Genomic DNA, 20,068 nt, shown 5'->3' on the forward strand with positions numbered 1-20,068 from the left:
GATCTTTTGAGATAGGGGCTCAATTTATTGAAAACTCTCCAAAAGCAGATTGAATAAACAGTAAGCCTACAGTACTTCTCAGGGTTATTGTTGAAATTCTATTTTTGTACCTATAAGTGCCATCAATGTTCATGAGAAAGTAGACGTTTTTCTATCGACAACAGTCATCTGACCTTCAACCACCCCAGGCCCTGTTAGGACAAGTATTTCTACATCTTTTAACGTCAATTTAATAGTTATTGTAATTGATCATTTAAACAGTGCATCTGTTTGCTCAATGTTTTCTATCTTATTTAAATGTTATTATCTGATGTCAGTGAAATCATCATGAGTGTAAGTACCTTCATCAAGAAGAAAGCAATTACTTTCACAAAGTGAATTCAATGTTCAATACAACCTCTATACGGTAGATCATTTGGTCTGCAGAGAGATAATTGAGATTGAGAAAGTTTGAAAATCTAAAGTCAGCATTGCAGTTGGAGCTCTGCTATTGTTGCCAGTGCTCTCATCCTTGGCAGCCGCTAATATTAGTATTTTTAGTCTTTCAATTATCAGATATTTACTTATTTGACTCGCACAGTGAGCTTCCAACCACTAGAGGACAGTAGTATATCAGCCATTTTGAATGGTACCAAAAAGCTGACAACGTTACGTTAGTAATTGAGCTTGCAGTCTTTTTTTGGGAATAATTAAATTATTATTAATTTTTCTTGTAGAGTTATCATTAGTTTCAGTCATAATCATTAGGTCTAAATGACATTGCATCTTCTGAAGTTCTTCAAAGCTGCTGAGCCGACTGGTTTTCTGCCCTGAGGATGAGAGAGAGAGCGAGAGAGAGAGAGAAGGGAAGCTCTTAAATAAAACTACTATACTGAACAAAAATATAAACGCAACACGTAAAGTGTTGGTCCCATGAGCTGAAATAAAAGATCCCAGAAGTTTTCCATACACAAAAAGTGTATTTATCTCAAATTGTGTGCACAAATTAGTTAGTGAAAATGTTTCCTTTGCCAAGATAATACATCCACCTGAAAGATATGGCATATCAAGAAGATGATTAAACAGCATGCTCATTAAACAGGTACACCTTGTGCTGGGGACAATAAAATACACTTAAAAAATGTGCAGTTTTGTCATACAATACAATGCCACAGATGTCTCAAGTTTTGAGGGATCGTGTAATTGGCATGCTGACTGCAGGAATGTCCAGGAATGAGCTGTTGCCAGAGAATTGAATGTTCATTTCGCTACATTTACATTTACATTTACATTTTCGTCATTTAGCAGACGCTCTTATCCAGAGCGACTTACAAATTGGTGCATTCACCTTGTGATAGCCAGTGGGACAACCACTTTACAATATTTTTATATTTTTTTGTTTGGGGGTTGGGGTAAGGGGGAATGATTACTTTATCCTATCCCAGGTATTCCTTAAAGAGGTGGGGTTTCAAGTGTCTCCGGAAGGTGGTGAGTGACTCCGCTGTCCTGGCATCGTGAGGGAGCTTGTTCCACCATTGGGGTGCCAGAGCAGCGAACAGTTTTGACTGGGCTGAGCGGGAACTGTGCTTCCGCAGAGGTAGGGGAGCCAGCAGGCCAGAGGTGGATGAACGTAGTGCCCTCGTTTGGGTGTAGGGACTGATCAGAGCCTGAAGGTACGGAGGTGCCGTTCCCCTCACAGCTCCGTAGGCAAGCAACATGGTCTCGTAGCAGATGTGAGCTTCAACTGGAAGCCAGTGGAGTGTGCGGAGGAGCGGGGTGACGTGAGAGAACTTGGGAAGGTCGAACACCAGACGGGCTGCGGCATTCTGGATGAGTTGTAGGGGTTTAATGGCACAGGCAGGGAGCCCAGCCAACAGCGAGTTGCAGCAATCCAGACGGGAGATTACAAGTGCCTGGATTAGGACCTGTGCCGCTTCCTGTGTAAGGCAGGGTCGTACTCTGCGAATGTTGTAGAGCATGAACCTACAGGATCGGGTCACCGCCTTGATGTTAGCGGAGAACGACAGGGTGTTGTCCAGGGTCACGCCAAGGCTCTTTGCACTCTGGGAGGAGGACACAATGGAGTTGTCAACTGTGATGGCGAGATCATGGAACGGGCAGTCCTTCTCCGGGAGGAAGAGCAGCTCCATCTTGCCAAGGTTCAGCTTGAGGTGGTGATCCGTCATCCACACTGATATGTCTGCCAGACATGCAGAGATGCGATTCGCCACCTGGTTATCAGAAGGGGGAAAGCTACCATAAGCCGCCTCCAACATCATTTTAGAGAATTTGGCAGTACATCCAACTGGCCTCACAACCAAAGACCACGTGTAAGCATGCCAGTCCAGGACTTCCACATCAGGCTACTTCACCTGTGGGATCGTCTGAGACCAGCCACCCGGACAGCTGATGAAGCTGTGGGTTTGCACAACCGAAGTATTTCTGCACAAACTGTCAGAAACCGTCTCAGGGAAGCTCATCTGCGTGCTCATTGTCTTCACCAGGGTCTTGACCTGACTGCAGTTCGGAATCGAAACCGAAATGCTCACATTCGATGGCCACTGGCACGCTGGAAAAGTGTGCTCTTCATGGATGAATCCCGGTTTCAGCTGTACTGGGCAGATGGCAGATGGTATGGCGTTGTGTGGGCGAGCGGATTGCTGATGTCAACGTTGTGAACAGAGTGCCTCATGGTGTCAGTGGGGTTATGGTGTGCGCAGGCATAAGCTACGGACAATGAACACAATTGCATTTGATCAATGGCAATTTGAATACACAGAGATACCATGTAGAGATCCTGAGGCCCCTTGTTGTGCCATTAATCCATCCTCTCATGTTTCAGCATGATAATGCACGGCCCCATGTCGCAAGGATCTGTACACAATTCCTGGAAGCTGAAAATGTCCCATGTCACCCACTGAGCATGTTTGGGATGCTCTGGATCGACGTGTACGACAGCGTGTTCCAGTTCCCACCAATATCCAGCAACTTCGCCCAGCAATTGAAGAAGAGTTGGACAACATTCCATAGGCCACAATCAACAGCGTGATCAACTGCATGCGGAGGAGATGTGTCATGCTGCGTGAGGCAAATGGTGGTCACACCAGATACTGACTGGTTTTCTCATCCACGCCCCTACCTTTTTTTAAAGGTATCTGTAACCAACAGATACAGTACATATCTGTATTCCCAGTCATGTGAAATTCATAGATTAGGGCCTAATGAATTTATTTCAATTGACTGATTTCCTAATATGAACATCAACTCAGTAAAATCTTTGAAATTGCTGCGTGTTGCATTCATATTTTTGTTCAATGTATATAGTGAAACAACAATAAATAATGAAATATAGAAGGGCTCCCAAACTGGCAACATTATGTTCAGAATCTGAGAGATCGATAGACATACAGTACCGGTCGAATGTTTGGACACATCTACTCATTCCAGGGTTTTTCATTATTTTTTGCTATTTTCTACATTGTAGAATAATAGTGAAGACATCAAAACTATGAAATAACACATATGGATTCATGTAGTAACCAAAAAAGTGTTAAACAAATCAAATAGCCACCCTTTGCCTTGATCACAGCTTTGCACTCTTGCCATTCTCTCAACCAACTTCACCTGGAATGCTTTTCCAACAGTCTTGAAGCAGTTCCCACATATGCTGAGCACTTGTTGGCTGCTTTTCCTTCCCTCTGCGGTCCGACTCATCCCAAACCATCTCCATTGGGTTGAGGTCAGGGGATTGTGGAGGCCAGGTCATTTGATGCAGCATTCCAACACTCTCCATCTTGGTCAAATAGCCCTTACATAGCCTGGAGGTGTGTTGGGTCATTGCCCAAACCAGATGGGACGGCGTATCGCCGCCACTAGCAAAGCACCCCCACACCATAACACCTCCTCTTCTATGCTTTACGGTGGGAACTACACATGCAGAGATCATCCGTTCACCCACACCGCGTCTCACAAAGACACCACGGTTTGAAACAAAAATCTCAAATTTGGACTCCAGCCCAAAGGACACATTTCCACCGGTCTAATGTCCATTGTTTGTGTTTCTTGGCCCAAGCAAGTCTCTTCTTCTTATTGGTGTCCTTTAGTAGTGGTTTCTTTGCAGTAATTCGACCATGAAGGCCTGATTCACACAGTCTCCTCTGAACAGTTGATATTGAGATGTGTCTGTTACTTGAACTCTGTGAAGCATTTATTTGGGCTGCAATTTCTGAGGCTGGTAACTCTAATGAACTTATCCTTTGCAGCAAAGGTAACTCTGGGTCTTCCATTCCTGTGGCGGTATTCATGAGAGGCAGTTTCATCATAGTGCTTGATGGTTTTTGCGACTGCACTTCAAGAAACTTTCAAAGTTCTTGAAATGGTCCTTATTGACTGACCTTCATGTTTTAAAATAATGATGGACTGTTGTTTCTCTTTGCATATTTGAGCAGTTCTTGCCATCTTCTGTATACCCCCCCACACACACACACACACACACACACACACACACACACACCTTGTCACAACACAACTGATTGGCTCAAACGCATGAAGAAGGAAAGAAATTCCACAAATTAACTTTTAACAAGGCACACCTGTTAATTGAAATGCATTCCAGGTGACTACCTCATAAAGCTGGTTGAGAGAATGCCAAGAGTGTGCAAAGCTGTCATCAAGGCAAAGGGTGGCGATTTGAAGAATCTTAAATATAAAATATATTTTGATTTGTCTAACACTTTCTTGGTTACTACATGATTCCATATGTGTCATTTCATAGTTTTGATGTCTTCACTATTATTCTACACTGTACAAATTTTTAAAAATAAAGAAAAACCCTTGAATGAGTAGGTGTGTCCAAACACTTGACTGGTAGTGTATGTTCACTTACTTTTCACTATCCACAAAGAAGCAACCTTATTGAAACATACAACAACAAAGCAGACTGCCCTCTGGCCAAATCTGCAACTGCTCATTTGTATTAAAATATGCTTTGAATGAGGTAATTGATAGACATGGTAAGTAGTTGTTTAGAAATCAAAATTAGGTAACTGTAGCATGCTGGCTGACTATTCCTTGCCCTTGATATTTGATTTTAATCTATTAAAATTTTCACGTATGAGCCTATCTACCACTTGTTGATGTCTCTCTGTAGTGCAGATGAAGTCTTGATGTTGAAACAGAGATGTTGCATGTCTTTCAAATGACAAATCCAATTTCATTGATCAGAGAAATTCCCCCCAAAAACTCAGCAGTGGTGTATCAAGAGAGTCAGATGACTGCTGTATTTAATCACTTCAAAGTGTGAAGCAGGTGTTTTCTATTCAGTGTTTTATAATAAAATGGAAATAGTGTTTTAGTAAACACAATATTGATTTAATTGAGGCAATCGTGTTGTGGTAAATGTGTTATATTGAGCACCTGTGTATTGGCGGAGATGGTAATTGCTTCATGATAAAGCATAACATTACCTCAGTGTCCATAATTTGCCAATTGAATGCAAATGTTGCACACACAAATACAACAGAAAAATTATTAACAGGTCAAAGCAGTTAAGGATGTTCTTACAATTAACTCCCAATCAAAGACGCTTTAGGAAGCAGCAAAAAACACCTGCCGAAAAAGAAGAGAAAGAATAGAAAATGAAATATGGAAAAGCAATGGGAATAGAAGAAAAAAACAGTCAGTCAGAGGATGAGGAGAAAGCTCCCAGCAATGTCCAATGCAGGGAATGTGCTAAGAGCCCAACTTTCTGCTTCAGTGGACCCCAAAAACAAAGCAGTCAGGCCATGGCAGACTGTTGGTCCTAGTGGGCATGCAGTAGAAAAACAATGTTACCACTGACTCACAAATAATCAAGAGAGAGGAGAAAGGCAATTAACAATGTTATACTTCTTATCATTATCCATGATCAGCCCAACTGATTCTCAGTTGCTTACGATGTCTTCAGATCACACAATTAAACATATATCACGGTGCTACAGCAGGCTATCCTCCTTTTACTGGAGGGAATGTAGGCTATGTACAGGACTTGAACCTCCTGACCCTAATCTTTCCATTACCTTACTTTGTTAGTCACTTACTTTGGTCAATCTGTTTTTTTTGGCATAGTCATTGATATGCTAAGTATCTCAATACTGAGACCAAGCCAAATGAATTAGCTTGTCCTGGCTACCAGCCAGCCAGGCTCAGGGCTAACATAGTTCCCTTTGTTTTTAGTTCTACATTTATGTTTGTTTGAAATCTGGTTGAAAAGTTGAAAGGGGTATTGATTTGTCCTCATAGTGCTTTACGATAGGATGAGTTGATGTATAGCTATCCTTGAGTCTAATTAAATGATTAATCATGTCATTGTAATCAAGTCCAATTCAATTAATCATGTTCCTTCACTGCATTGAGTATTGAGTCTTTAACCCTAAAGAGATACAGATTGTTTTTCTAAATTGATGTGAGTTCAGTCATTGATATGACAAACCCCCACACATTTATACATACTAAAGTAGTACATAGAAAAAATACAATAACTACCGCCTTGGTAGTAGTCCTTGTCGTTATGTGGATTTGTCATGCCTACGCCTTTGGTCTCAGTGCAATTTCTTTGATGTGTTAATGCATGGTGTGTTTGCTTAAGTGGTCCATTTTGCCTCCATGTTGATGAATCAGTGTCCTTTGTCTTGTCAATCCGCCATTATCGATTCCTTTAAACGAATGCTGTCTTTGCTTTTTAAACCTGAGATTTAATTACATCTATTGGAGCTGTTTTTTCCAAGTGAACATACTTTTGGCACGATTGAACTTTTGCCTCCCCTTCTAATCGACCAACCATTTCCCCCTTGTCACCACCTCACTAGACAAGAGACAGCATCAGAAGAGATGTCCCAGCACCTCTGGAAGAGTACAGTATGACATCAGAAAGGGGCACACCATCACAGTTAGCCATCATGCTACAGGAAGACAGGAGTATTGTGTTACCCTCTAATGCAACACCCTATCTCCATCGATTTCCATGTGTTATTCAAGTTGTTTGAAATGTTAGGATGAGGAATCAATAGGATCCACTGGCGCTAGCTAGTGTAGGTGTTAGCAATTAGCAGTTAGAGCTGTCACGTTTGTTTGGCTGGTGGTGGCAGACAGACCAAACAAACATTCAGTCGGAAGTGAACTCACATCACTCCCAGCCCAGTGTGATGCACACTCCATTGACAATATGTTTATAGGATGGGATTGTGTTCAAGAAACCACAGCAGAGGTAAGACTACACAATCATTTAGATTACGGCTCTTTCCTCTTAATTATAAAAAGTAAGTGGAGGAGGGGATATTCCCATTAAAACAATGTTTGAGTTGATTCCCTTTTTGTTCAAGCTGGGCAGAAGCCCGTTTGGGTACACCTTTCTAATGCTTGAGTTCTATTTGTCTCACAGATATTGTCCTACATCTTCTATTCTTCTCACAGATTAGCTTTTACCTGCTGCATTTTACCCCCTGTTGTGGTAACAGTGTTGCATTTTGAGGTTACTACCCTCTCCTGTACTGTTTGAAATATATTTTTGTAAAAGGAGTGCTATTCAAAAGAGAAATATAGAACTATCTCTGAATCATGCCAGAAGGTATTTGTTCCAAGCTTTGTCAGCGGTGAGTTAGACCTCTCCTGAAGATAAGTAGTCAGCCATAAACTCAGCCCTTGTGTGGGTGGACTGTAAGCCCATGGGCGACCATGTCACCTTGTTTTACCCAGGAGTCTGTGAAAGCAGCCACTACTCACCGCCCTAGGCACACCCCAGGGAGTCATTAAATATGGGGAGTGACCACAGCCCTCAAACAAGGCGTCCCAGAGGCAAAGCAGCCCCTCATTTGCATAAGCTAGGTCTCTACACCAATGCATAAAATGTGCATGTCCGGGCATTTCCGAGGCAGTGCATTGGACATTGTGTGTGCATCTCGGTCAAAGATATTTCTACACAGAACCTACATTCATGTTGCTTTTGATTCACCCCATTCACAAATTATATTCATGCTGATCTGGCCATAAAAATAGTTGATGTATTGTTTTGTTGATAATGCATCAGTAGATTACGTTTTCTTAATACTTCACAAAGAAAGGATGAATCAATATCTACTAACCTCCGATAATAGCCCATAGTTTTAATCAGAGATTAAACTAAACTATAAAGATGGTGATTTAAAAAACAAAATTGTATTACATGTTTATCTCATTTATAGCAAGTGCTAAATGTAACAATAACCTGTTAGTGTGCTAGTGTGTTAGTGTGTTGTGCAATGAAGCAGCTTTTTCATGGTCTCTGCCTCCTGCTTACCTCCCATAGATCTGGTAATGGATACAGCCTCTACGGGATTTTAGGATGGGCGGCTTGCTCACCTGTTAAATAGGGCTAGCTCGTAAGTCCATCCTCTAGCAAGGCTTGACGAAGCATGGCCATCCCACTGCCAGAAAACCAGCAATAGAGGGTTTGTTATTTGTCCCCCCTCTCTTGTTAGAAATGTTTTTTGAAAATTGAAGCGTTCAAGGTAATTAGGCCTCTTTTTCAACCGCTTCCAAAATACTTTGGTTACGTTGAGTCAACAGATGCAGTGCCAGCCAACAATTACTGTGCAATCGATGGGAAACATGTTTTAATGAATACGGTTTGTTTGAGCATAACCGTGTCCACCAGTGCTCTGTTTTGAATCTCCACAAAGAGGGAACACAATGGAAATGAACCTTTGCCTTTTCCATTGATATTGTTAGGGCTGCTCCGAGGGAACAGGCACCGCAGAAGGCGACAGCCATAAAATATGTTTCCTCTGCCAGTCTGTCACAAAAGCAGCATGTTACTGTGTGATTGGCAGAGCGTACTAGCTCCAGGTCCTTGGAGACTTCACTGGGTGGTGGTGGTGTTACAGAGTCACATCTCTGGAAACCTCCTCTCATTTTCTGAGGCAGACGGAGTGAGTAGAACAACCTGCATGGTCTCTCAGAGCAGATCATACCAAGGTCTTGTTAGGCGGTTATGTTGGAAACGCTTTACGGTTTATGTCGAACAGAAAGTCTGTCCAAGAGGAAATGTTCTGAAATGAAAATAAAAGTGTTGATGATGGAGCTGTTCATTGAACTGGCAATGAAGTCCCACAGGATTGAGGCTTGAAGAGAAGGTCCTGCCAAAGGCCCACACCAGAGTCAAGAAGAGTAGCCGGGACCTTCGCCAAAGCACTAAGAGGCCATTCTCATTGACAAACATAAGGAGAGGCAGCACGACGAGATTTCAATTTACATACAGTAATATGTTCATAAACATTTCAATTGACATTACATTCTTGCTTTCCTTTCATTGTGGCTGGCAATGTGATATTCTTGCTCTGCAGATCCAAATTTACTGTAAAAATCAGTATCACAGTAGCCAGTAGCCACTGACTAGCCAGTAAGCTTGCAAACTATTAAACAATGCAAGCAAGATTTCCTCTAAAACATATTAGCTAGCTAGCTCCACTCTTGAATAATGTACCCAAACCATATTACACTCTTGAATAATACAACAATTCACAAGCAAGCACAGTTTAGGTTATTACAGTTACCTTAGAACAAACCAGGCATTTTATCAATATCATGGAAGTCATTATATGAGGTAAATGATAAATTGTGGCTGAAAACGTTGATACCCTGGTGAGTTGATCAGTTTCTTGCTGCATGCTTCTTGCCTGTATGGTGGCTCAGAGCAGCCAAGGGGGGAAAACACTGTTGAGCTTCCCTAAAGCTAAGGTGACAATTTCAGAAAGCCCAGGACCGAGTTTGGGAAACCCTGGCCTAACCAATAGCTGTACTGTGTAGGCCTACGGTGGCAGTTCAGGAGGAGAGTCAAAGGCTTCTTCCTAAAATAATTTTTGATTAGGCTCACACGCGGACTAGCCTATAGCCTATGTTCTGTTCAGTTTGAGAAGAAGAGCGCGAAGATGAGGAGGACCGGAGGTCAACTTTGATAGCTTGCTACTACTATAATTTATTTGATTAAAAACAATATGTTTCTTGCCAATGAGTTATTGACGTCACAATAAGACAGATCAGAGTAACTTATATTGTGGTGCTAAAACTTGAAGCAGCAGCCGCGGCACAATCGGAAATGGACAGCTCATCAAATCAAATCAAATCAAATGGTGTTGATAGTAGGCAAATTCGAGTAGGCATAATTAATTTCAACCCTCTTCATTTTAATTAGACTTTTACTAACAACAAGAGGGCTTTGTGTTGGAGCCTATTTATTTATATTTAAGAATTAAGAGGTAGGCCTACCTGTTTGACAGACTAAATTAGGCTATAGGCTGCTATATCCATAGATTTGCCGGTCAATTTCTCCACCCTCCATGCACTCTTTAAATAGCCTACTTTCGTGTCAGTGAAGGGCTGTTAAGTTAAAACCAAGACTCGAATGGAGGGGGTATGAGAGGTTATGTCATAGGCCTACCTTTTATTAAAGAAAATGGCAAAAAGCATAGGCCTACTTTTTGTTCATTTAAAATTTTAAATAAAATAAAATGGATCAGATTATATAAAGATTATATAAACAGCGCTTTTGCTGGGAAAGAAGTGACTCCGATGCATATAGGGACACTGTCTGTAGCCGAGGAGACAAAAAATAGAATTTGCTTGAGAAGTAATCCAATTCTGTCACTATCTTTTGATTAAGCTCTTCACTTTCTGTACAATAGAAAATGTTTAAACCCAGACAGCTTTTAGGGAAACACTTGTGACCTTCTCTCATTGGGTTAAGAAGAAGAGTAGCCAGCAGTTAAAGCTTACATTTTTCTGCGTCTGTAGGCCTACTCTGTCTGGGGTGGAAAGGTAGGCCTAACTTTTGAAAGTAACGTGCTCAGATTCTCAGATGTAATTATTTGCAAACAGGGACAGTTTCGTTGCAAACAAGACACACTCATTTGGCATCAGAGAAATATGATAAGATGAATACATAGCCCTATCTCTCTGTCCACTCTTAGCCTGTAATTTTGGTAATTTGTGTGTCATCAAATAATTATTGAATAAAATATTTATAATATAATAATAATAATAATAATAATAATAATAATAATAATAATATGCCATTTAGCAGACGCTTTTATCCAAAGCGACTTACAGTCATGCGTGCATATTTTTTTTTGTTTATGGGTGGTCCCGGGGATCGAACCCACTACCTTGGCGTTACAAGCGCCGTGCTCTACCAGCTGAGCTACAGAGGACCACCATTTATAAAAGGCAATTTTTTCTCGGACCCGCAAATACGATGATAGATTCATGCAATACTTTTACTATAAACGAGATCTTTCCGCTCCTACTCTTGTCCAAGGTGGTCTGCGAACCCACAACCTTCTGGCCCTCAGCCCTGTGCGCTATCAAAATTGAATAATTACAGGACAAAAAAACTGTTTCTAAAATTAGAACCGATACCGCTCGAGAATCTCACGAAAATGTCCTTAATTCTCGTCAACAAGAATAGACCCTAAGTTTACTTTGGGTCCTGCTGCCGTTGCTTAGAAACAAAGCAAGCCCTCTACATTTTAATGAGACATTTTGTGATTCACAAACTCTTCTGTTTATACACTCTCCTTCAAAGTTGTCATTCCAAGAATGCTAAATCAGGTGCAGTCATTGTTTGTTTTGATGTTTGATTGGAGCCAAAATTCTATATATTCTACCCTACCCTTAACCAGAAGATATTTGCTCACGCAGTTTGTGGGTGGATTAGTGCTAAAAGGTCAGACTCACAAACTCTGTTGATTCCAGTCCCCAGGGCAAAGCTTGTTATGTTTCATATTATATCACCACATAATTGTAGAAAATCACTACTTTGCATTGGTATACTAGACCGCCTTTAACAAACAGTAGTACAATTCCATAGCTTTCTTGAAAGCTTCAATCGCACCCCTGGGACTGTGGTTCTTCCAGTGATTAGGGTAGCTGAACTCTCAAGGAGTGTGCTCTTTCAATGTGGTCTCAGGGCAATTCGTATTATTCTGTACGTAAATCCGTGATACTCCATTTAGTATGACATATTACCCTGGATTGCTAGACGGTCGCACATTACGCCCACCCATCCTCCCCGACCAACCTCCCTAGTTTCGTTTCTGTCTAAAGTAACTAGACCATAAGTAGGTATGATACATCTTGGAGGTGCTCATGAATACGTAAAGTGTGTTTCGTATGGCTCTGAGGCTAGGCTGGCTCTTTGAATTAAGTCCCCCTCCCCCTTCTAATACACGCTGGCTGGGCTGATCTGGAGGCTAATTGGCCCCTGGGTCAGGGCGAGCAGTGTTTACCAGTGTTCCTCTGAGAGCCAGATGAACCGGTGGGGGGAAAGGGAGGGTGCTGTGGAGGCTCCACTTAAGACATAAGTCTCCTTTAACTCCCCTGAATTCCCTTTAAAGACCATGCCCATGCCCCTGCTCATAACACAACCAGCCATGGAAGACAAACTTGAACTCCACTTTGAGTTGATGTGAAGTGTCTATCAAAACTATAATTTATGAAGATCAACCTTTTATACTTTCCACAGCAAAGCTATTTTATGTGCGAGGGGTAATGTTACCTAAGACTTGTTTTCATTTTTTTCATGCTATAACTTAAAATGTATTGGGAAGATCTATGGGCTCATCGTGATTTGGGATGTTGTGATATGCAAATCAGGGGTGGAGAAATGTTGCTGTTTCCACAAATGAATTGGGTCCACATCTGCTGTACATTAGCCAGACAGTATTCCTTGGAAACGGGACATTCATTTCAATTATGGAGAAAGGGATGAGTGTGAAGCTGTGGACATTTTTGCTTGTCTTGCATCTTTTCAGAATTGGGTAGGGAGGCAGGTGGGAGACACAGGAACACAGTAGCAGCATGCTCCAGGCGCATGGCATTCACACCCAATGAAAGACAAATCTATTTGAGGTAAATGCCATGAACGCCAACAGAATACTAAGATATTTTCAGAAAGAAGGTTTCATTGTGGAAGTCAATCTAGTCTGCACTGTTGGAGAAATAACATTGTCAATGTGTAGGAAAAAAAACGAGTTTTGTTTTGCATATGCATTCACATTGTTGAAGTAGTTCTGCTATTACAAAACCATTCATCTTAGAGGTAAGAACAGCTGTTTACTGAAGTGTGTCAAAACAACCTCATCTAGTCCCTTGTTCAATATAACTATTTTTTGCTAAGGAAATGTTACTTTATAGTACACTGCCAAAAAAAACACAGAACAAAACTCTAGGTATTACATAAAACACTGTATAATCACAAACAATGTGTATAATCATGAGGGACACAAACTTACATCCCCTCAGATTTGTACCATTAATATTGTTCCAGGATAGTTTTTGCATTTCATATTTGAGGTAAAAGAAAATCAACACAATTTTCACCAACACCAAACCTCAATTTACATCACAAACAAAACAAGTGTTGGCTGGTAATGGATCAAACCTTGGCAGCCTTGTCCACTTGATACTTTTGGGCTTTCTTTGTTTATTTATGTGGTGGGTGAGTCCACTTCCCTGTTGCTACTACCCAATTAGGGAGATGATTATTGATCGTAGTGTTGAAAGTACACCGCTAATCTCCCCTCTCTCAGGATGGGCTCGACCAACCGGTGAACGTAATGAGCAATCCTGCTTGTTTACAGATAATACAATAGAATACGAGTAGGAGGGGATCAGTGGAGGCTGGTGGGAGTAGCTATAGGAGGACAGGCTAATTGTAATGGCTGGAATGGAATAAATGGAACGGAGTCAAACATGTGGTTTCAATGTGTTTGATACCATTCCATTTATTCTATTCCAGCCATTACAATGAGCCCGTCCTCCTATAGCTCCTCCCACCAGCCTCCTCTGGAGGGGATACATATGTATAAAACGATATGTTAAAGGACACGAACATCCCTCTAAAAACAGAGAAAAAGGCTCACAGAGTAATAGCTAGTTGTGTTTGTGCAGCAAATACACACATTCAAGTTTACACAGACACACAGGGATGCACATATTTAGATATTTTTATGCATTCTTTGCCAACATATTATACTGTAACATGGCAGTAAATCATAACATCTGCCACAATATCGACAGCAAATGTAGTGAGATGAAAGTGTTTTAATCCTTTAAACCACACAACATGGTCGTAGACGCTCTCAGTCACCACTGCCCTGACCCATAACTCTGTAGTTTACAGGTGAACTGCAGTGAGCTTGGCCTTGACAATACCCACAGAAACCACTAGCAGCCTCAGCACATCACTGAGACCAACGGTGCTAAGTTTTGAAAACAAAGCTACCTCCCAATGCTAGCGGTTGTGATCACAGGTTCCTGTTCAGTCCCATGGGGGTTTCATATGCAAATGATAATTAGGAGCGAATGCCACCAATGGTCACAAAACAGCGTGAGTGTCACTAATTACCAACTGAAGTTAATTATCTCGCTACTCTTATTTATTTTCCTGCACCAAACTTGGTTATGACCAGAAACTGCCATCCAAATGAACTGCTGTGAGCTAGATTAGCCTGTTGCACAGGACTCGAAGCCGCCTGGCCCATCAAAGACAGCTGCACCACAGTCTGGTTTTGAAGTTTGGTGAAAGGCATGAAATGGCTCCCTGGTCCGATGCCTGAGGAGCTAAGCGGGGTAATGATAGAATGATGGCCAATCGTGTGCAATTGTGTGCTTCTGAATGAGAGCATTGTCCAAGTCAGTGTGATGAGGGAGTGTGATAGAGAATGCTATCTCTGGTAGGCTACATGTACAAATGTGACCCAGTTAAAGTCAGGCATCCCTTGTGTGTTTTAATATCAATTAGGCTATATGCAACATCATAAGAACAATAGCTTGAGTATCAACACAACATCTGTGCTATTACAATACTAAAAGAAGCTTTGAAACCATAAAAAGATGTCCGAAACACTTTATTTACTGCAGTAACTTGATCTTACCGCTCCCTCAAAAAGTGAAGGCCTCACCCCGCAACGGCCCCAAAGAGAAACCTCAAGCAAACAAACAAACTTTTCTTGGGCTAATTTGCATAGCTAGGTTAAGCTTATGTAAAAGAGATGCATTATGAGTGCTTTGGAGGCCCGGAAATAAACACTTTCACCTTCCTCCTCCCCTTTGACAGGCGAGTGACAGCTATTTAAATGCAAACTGTCATTAACAAACACAACCCTGCGCGACACCTGCTTTAATCATGGCAACAAAGGCGCAGCGAGTGGCCGGGCAGGAGCCCCCTCTCTGTGTGATATTCAAATGATGGGGAGGTGCAACGCACAAAAACAACAACATCAAAGAATAGGGAGTGCAGAGAGGGAGATGCTGCACTGTGCGCCTCCAAGCACCCGAGTGTTAATCAGCCAAATTTTCAAAGTGATTAAAAGAAAAAGGAATCACACAAAAAGTTACTGCATCACCACTGATGTGAAATTGCCTCCTCCTGTCCAGCGGCAACAAACTTTACCTGGTGCCAAAGGCCTGCCTTTCACTGTCTGTGCAGTCAAAATGGCTGCCACATTGACAATGTTTTAGGTAACATTTTGGGTCCTGTATGGGTGCACCTATGTAGCCTACACTTTTCCTCCTCTTTTGATTTGTGCATGTTTTTCTGTAAAATAAATAAATAAAACATCCCTATGGAAATTCCACCACCAAGATAAAACCTTTGTCTGATCTACCATGTTCAATAAACTTGATAAGGATACATGCGTTTGATTCCGATCTTTATCTTAGTATAATTTCTCAGCAGCAACAGAGTGTGTGTGTGTGTGTGTGTGTTACTATAACTTTGGGACCAATGTAACCACAGTTATTAGACATCTGCTGCCATCCCCGGAGAGAATAAATCAACAGCCACTCTGAGTAATCAAATTGAATCACCAAGGCACCAGTCTACTGGGTATCATTAATTGACAGAGCACATAACATATATCTGTGGGAGACTGCCATGAATCTCAACCCATAAATAAAGCAATAAATTGTCACCTTATGTTCCTAGGTTGTCCTTTGACTTCCACAAGCCATAAAATAGAAGTTGTCCTCAAACCACATGTAGACCTATTTCAAAACCTGGAAATAATGATAATGGTTAGAGCTTCCCAATAGCCTATAGTGAAAGTATTTCTCAAGCGAACAGCTACTGATGGTATAATTTTTTAAATAAAATAATTGCTGCATACTTAACCCTTAACCCCTTTAAATTGTTTGTTTCAAGGCTATTGTGCTGGTCCCATAAGTTGCAGTCTATTTCCCCTCTCAACTGTTCTCCCTCTCCAACTCAACTGCCTACAGAATGGCTAGGCCTACCCACTTCCTTTTGTGCCAGCCTCCAACATATAGCTCACCTTTAGTTCTTATACAATAGATTTTAAGTGGAATAACCATGACCAGAAAAGAACATGGTCCTTGTTTGTAAGGAAAAGTCATTTGGCCTTCGGAATTGAGTGTGTATGTTATCTATTCTCTCACTTCTCCACCCCACTGGGAACTATGTATTCAACTCCGGCTCAGACCTCGTAATGTCACAAAAATCTGCTCCCTATGATCTGAATCACCTCACTGAATCATGGGAATTTTGTTAAATCTCTATATTGACTGTGGTAAAATAAGTGAATGTATACATGCAATGCCTTCTAATGCACCTCCTTACACAATTTTACACATCTTTACTTCCAGGTTAATGAGATTTCCTCAGGTGTTGCTACAGATGTTAAAGGGATAGTTCACCCAAATTACAAAATGACACATTGGTTTCCTAACCCTGTAATACCCCATTCTATGGACAAGGTATGACAGGTAGTTTCCCTGTGTAAGGACAGACACTGGGAGACGAGAAGCAAGTACAGGGATTAAACATTTAATGAAAAAAAACAGGCAGGAGCAAAACACAGACAGCGTCTGGACAATGGAAACTAAAAAACATTAATGCAGACATGGGGATCAAACTGAGGAACAGACAAATATAGAGGAGGTAACCAAGCAGTGATGAAGTTCAGGTGAGTCCAATGAAGCGCTGATGAGCGTAACGATGGTGACAGGTGTGCGTAACGATGGTGACAGGTGTGCGTAATGATGGGCAGCCTGGTGCCCTCGAGTGCCAGGGGGAGCAGGAACCCACCCCCCACCCCCCTCTCTTGGGATGCCACCCAGCGTCCCACTTGGGTGAGCCTGAAGGGCCGGCCAAAGGCATGGGAGCAGGACGAGCCGGCCGAGGAGCAGGAACCTGCTGAGGAGTGGGAGCCTGACGACCCGGCTGAGACGTGGGAGCCTGATGAGCCGGCTGAGGCGTGGAAGCCTGACGAACCGGCTCAGGCGCGGAAGCCTGACGATCAGGCTGAGGCGTGACGTGGGATGGGAGCCTGCCGAGCCCTCTGAGGCATGGGAGCCTGACAAGCCCGCCGAGGCATGGGAGCCTGAAGAGCCAGCTGAGGCATGACGTGGTATTGGAGCCTGCCGAGCCAACCGAGGCAAGAAAACCTCACGAGCCAGCTGAGGCATCCCCGGTTCCTTCGGCAGCTGCACCCAGACCCGACGTCACCAACCCAAACAAAAACAAAAAAAATCCCTGATACTTCTTATATTGGTGTCTGCATTCTGTAAGGACAGACGCTGGGAGACGAGAAGCAAGTACAAGGAGTGAACATTTAATGAAAAAACAGACAGGAACAAAACACTGACAGTGTCTGGACAACGGAAACGAAGCAGCATTAATGCAGACACAGGGATCAAACTGAGCTCAACAAAGTCACTTGTAGATTATTTGAACATAATGCATGAAAAATGCTAACATCGGTGCCATGACTTGAATGGGATTTGTGCCACAAATGCTAAAACCATGTGGAAACAGTGCCAAGGAAACCAAACCAAAGCATGGATTGCTATCATACCTTATCCATAGACTGCTTACAGGGTAAGGAAACCAATATGTCATTTTTTTATTTGGGTGAACTATCCCTTTAAGCTCTGAAAGCGTGTGCCAGTAACATTTGAATAGACACAAAACCAACCTGTTCCTTTCCTGTTCCACTAACAAGTTCTCGAGCTCTTACCTTGGCACACAAAGCCCATAGGCTTTCATCAGATAAGGATTTGGGGATTTTCCTTGCAGCGGATGTGGAGAAATCCCCAAAGCCCTGAACAAGACAATCCAGATGACATTTATGAAAGGGTCTGAGGGAACATGTTATAATAGAATAGGAACAATACCAGGAAGTATCTTTCTTAAAAAGCCATGCCATGAATGTGGTTTAGTTTAGCAGACAGCTCAAATCAAAAGTTAGTTGTTTGTGTGTGCCTGTTAATCCAACATGAATGTGATACCTTGGATACTACCCTTCATGCTGTATATAAGCTGTTAAATATCCTACTGTAACCCACAAGGTTCCATGCTTCTGACACCTTAGACCCACTACAATTTGCATACCACCCCAACAGACCCATGGATGACATAATCGCCAGCACACTGCTTTTTCCCATCTGGATAAGAGGAATGCCTATTTAAAAATGCTGTTCAACTACAGCTCAGCCTTTAACGCCATAGCACCCTCGAAGCTCATCACTAAGCTCGGGCCCTGGGTCTGAATCCCGCCCTGTGCAACTGGGTCCTGGACTTCCTGACGGGCCGTCGCCAGGTGGGGAAGGTAGGCAATAATACCTCTGCTATGCTGATCTTCAACACGGGGGCCCAACAAGGGTGCATGCTCAGCCCCCTCCTGTACTCCATGTTCACCCATGACTGTGGCCACGCATGTCTCCAACGCAATCATCAAGTTTGCAGACGACGCAACAGTGGTAGGCCTGATTACCAATAACGATGATACAGCCTACAGAGAGGAGGTGAGGGCCCTGACTGAGTGGTGCCAGGAAAAATAACCTCTACCACAACGTCAACAAAACGAAGGAGCTGATCGTAGACTTCAGGAGACAGCAGAGGGAGCGGGGCGTGCTCATCCTCATCAACGGGGCCACAGTGGAGAGGGTGATAATCTTCAGGTTCCTCGGCGTGCTGAAATGACCACCTGAAATGATCCATCAGGAGGCTGAAGAAATCCGGCTTGGACCCTAACACCCTCACAAACTTCTACAGATGCACCATTAAGAGCATCCAGTCGGGCTGTATCACCTCCTGGTACGGCAACTACACCGTACGCAACCACAGGGCTCTCCAGAGGGTGGTGCGGTCAGCCCAATGCACCAACTAGTGCACACTGCCTGGCCTCCAGGACATCTACAGCACGTGGTGTCACAGGAAGGCCAAAAGGATTGTAAAGACCTCAGCCACCCGAGCCACGGCCTGTTCACCCCGCTACCATCTAGAAGGTGGAGACAGTGCAGGTGCATCAATGCTGGGACTGAGAGACTGAAAAACAGCTTTTATCTCCAGGCCATCAGACTGTTAAACAGTCACCACTAGCCGGCCTTGCCCTGAACTTTAGTCACTGTTACTAGCCGGTTACCACCCGGTACTGAACCTTGCACTATGTACACAGTCATTGAACACTGGTCACTTTAATAATGTTTACATACTGTTTAACCCACTTCATATGTATACTATATTCTAGTGAAGGCTCATCCTATATAACTACTGCTGTACACACCTTTTGAATTCATATACTGGCCATAATGTCTATACAGATCATCATATACAGTACATATATATTTATATTCCAGACTCTGACATTGCTCAGTCTAATATTTATATATTTCTTAATTCCTTTTGGATTTGCGTGTATTGTTTTGTATTGTCAGGTATTACTGCACTGTTGGAGCTAGGAACATAAGCATTTCTCTACACTTGCGATAACATCTGCTAAATATGTGTATGCGATCAATAAAATATTATTTGATTTGATTTAAAGGCTGTGGGCTCCACCCCCGTTACGCCCATTTCCAAACCCATAATCACTTCCTGGTTTGAGTGAAATAAGGAGTGGGAAGTGTTTGGTAAATAGGAAACTGTTAATAGTTTAGATGCCATATGTGTTCACTCCTTACAATAAATAACTTTCTCAAGGCTTGTAAGGAATATTGTATTGATCAAGAAAAGTTTTCTTTGTGTGGACTGTAGGAATTGACTTGGTTTAATTTCCAT

The sequence above is a fragment of the Coregonus clupeaformis genome, chromosome 7 (assembly GCF_020615455.1).
Source record: "Coregonus clupeaformis isolate EN_2021a chromosome 7, ASM2061545v1, whole genome shotgun sequence".
Taxonomy (NCBI): Eukaryota; Metazoa; Chordata; class Actinopteri; order Salmoniformes; family Salmonidae; genus Coregonus; species Coregonus clupeaformis.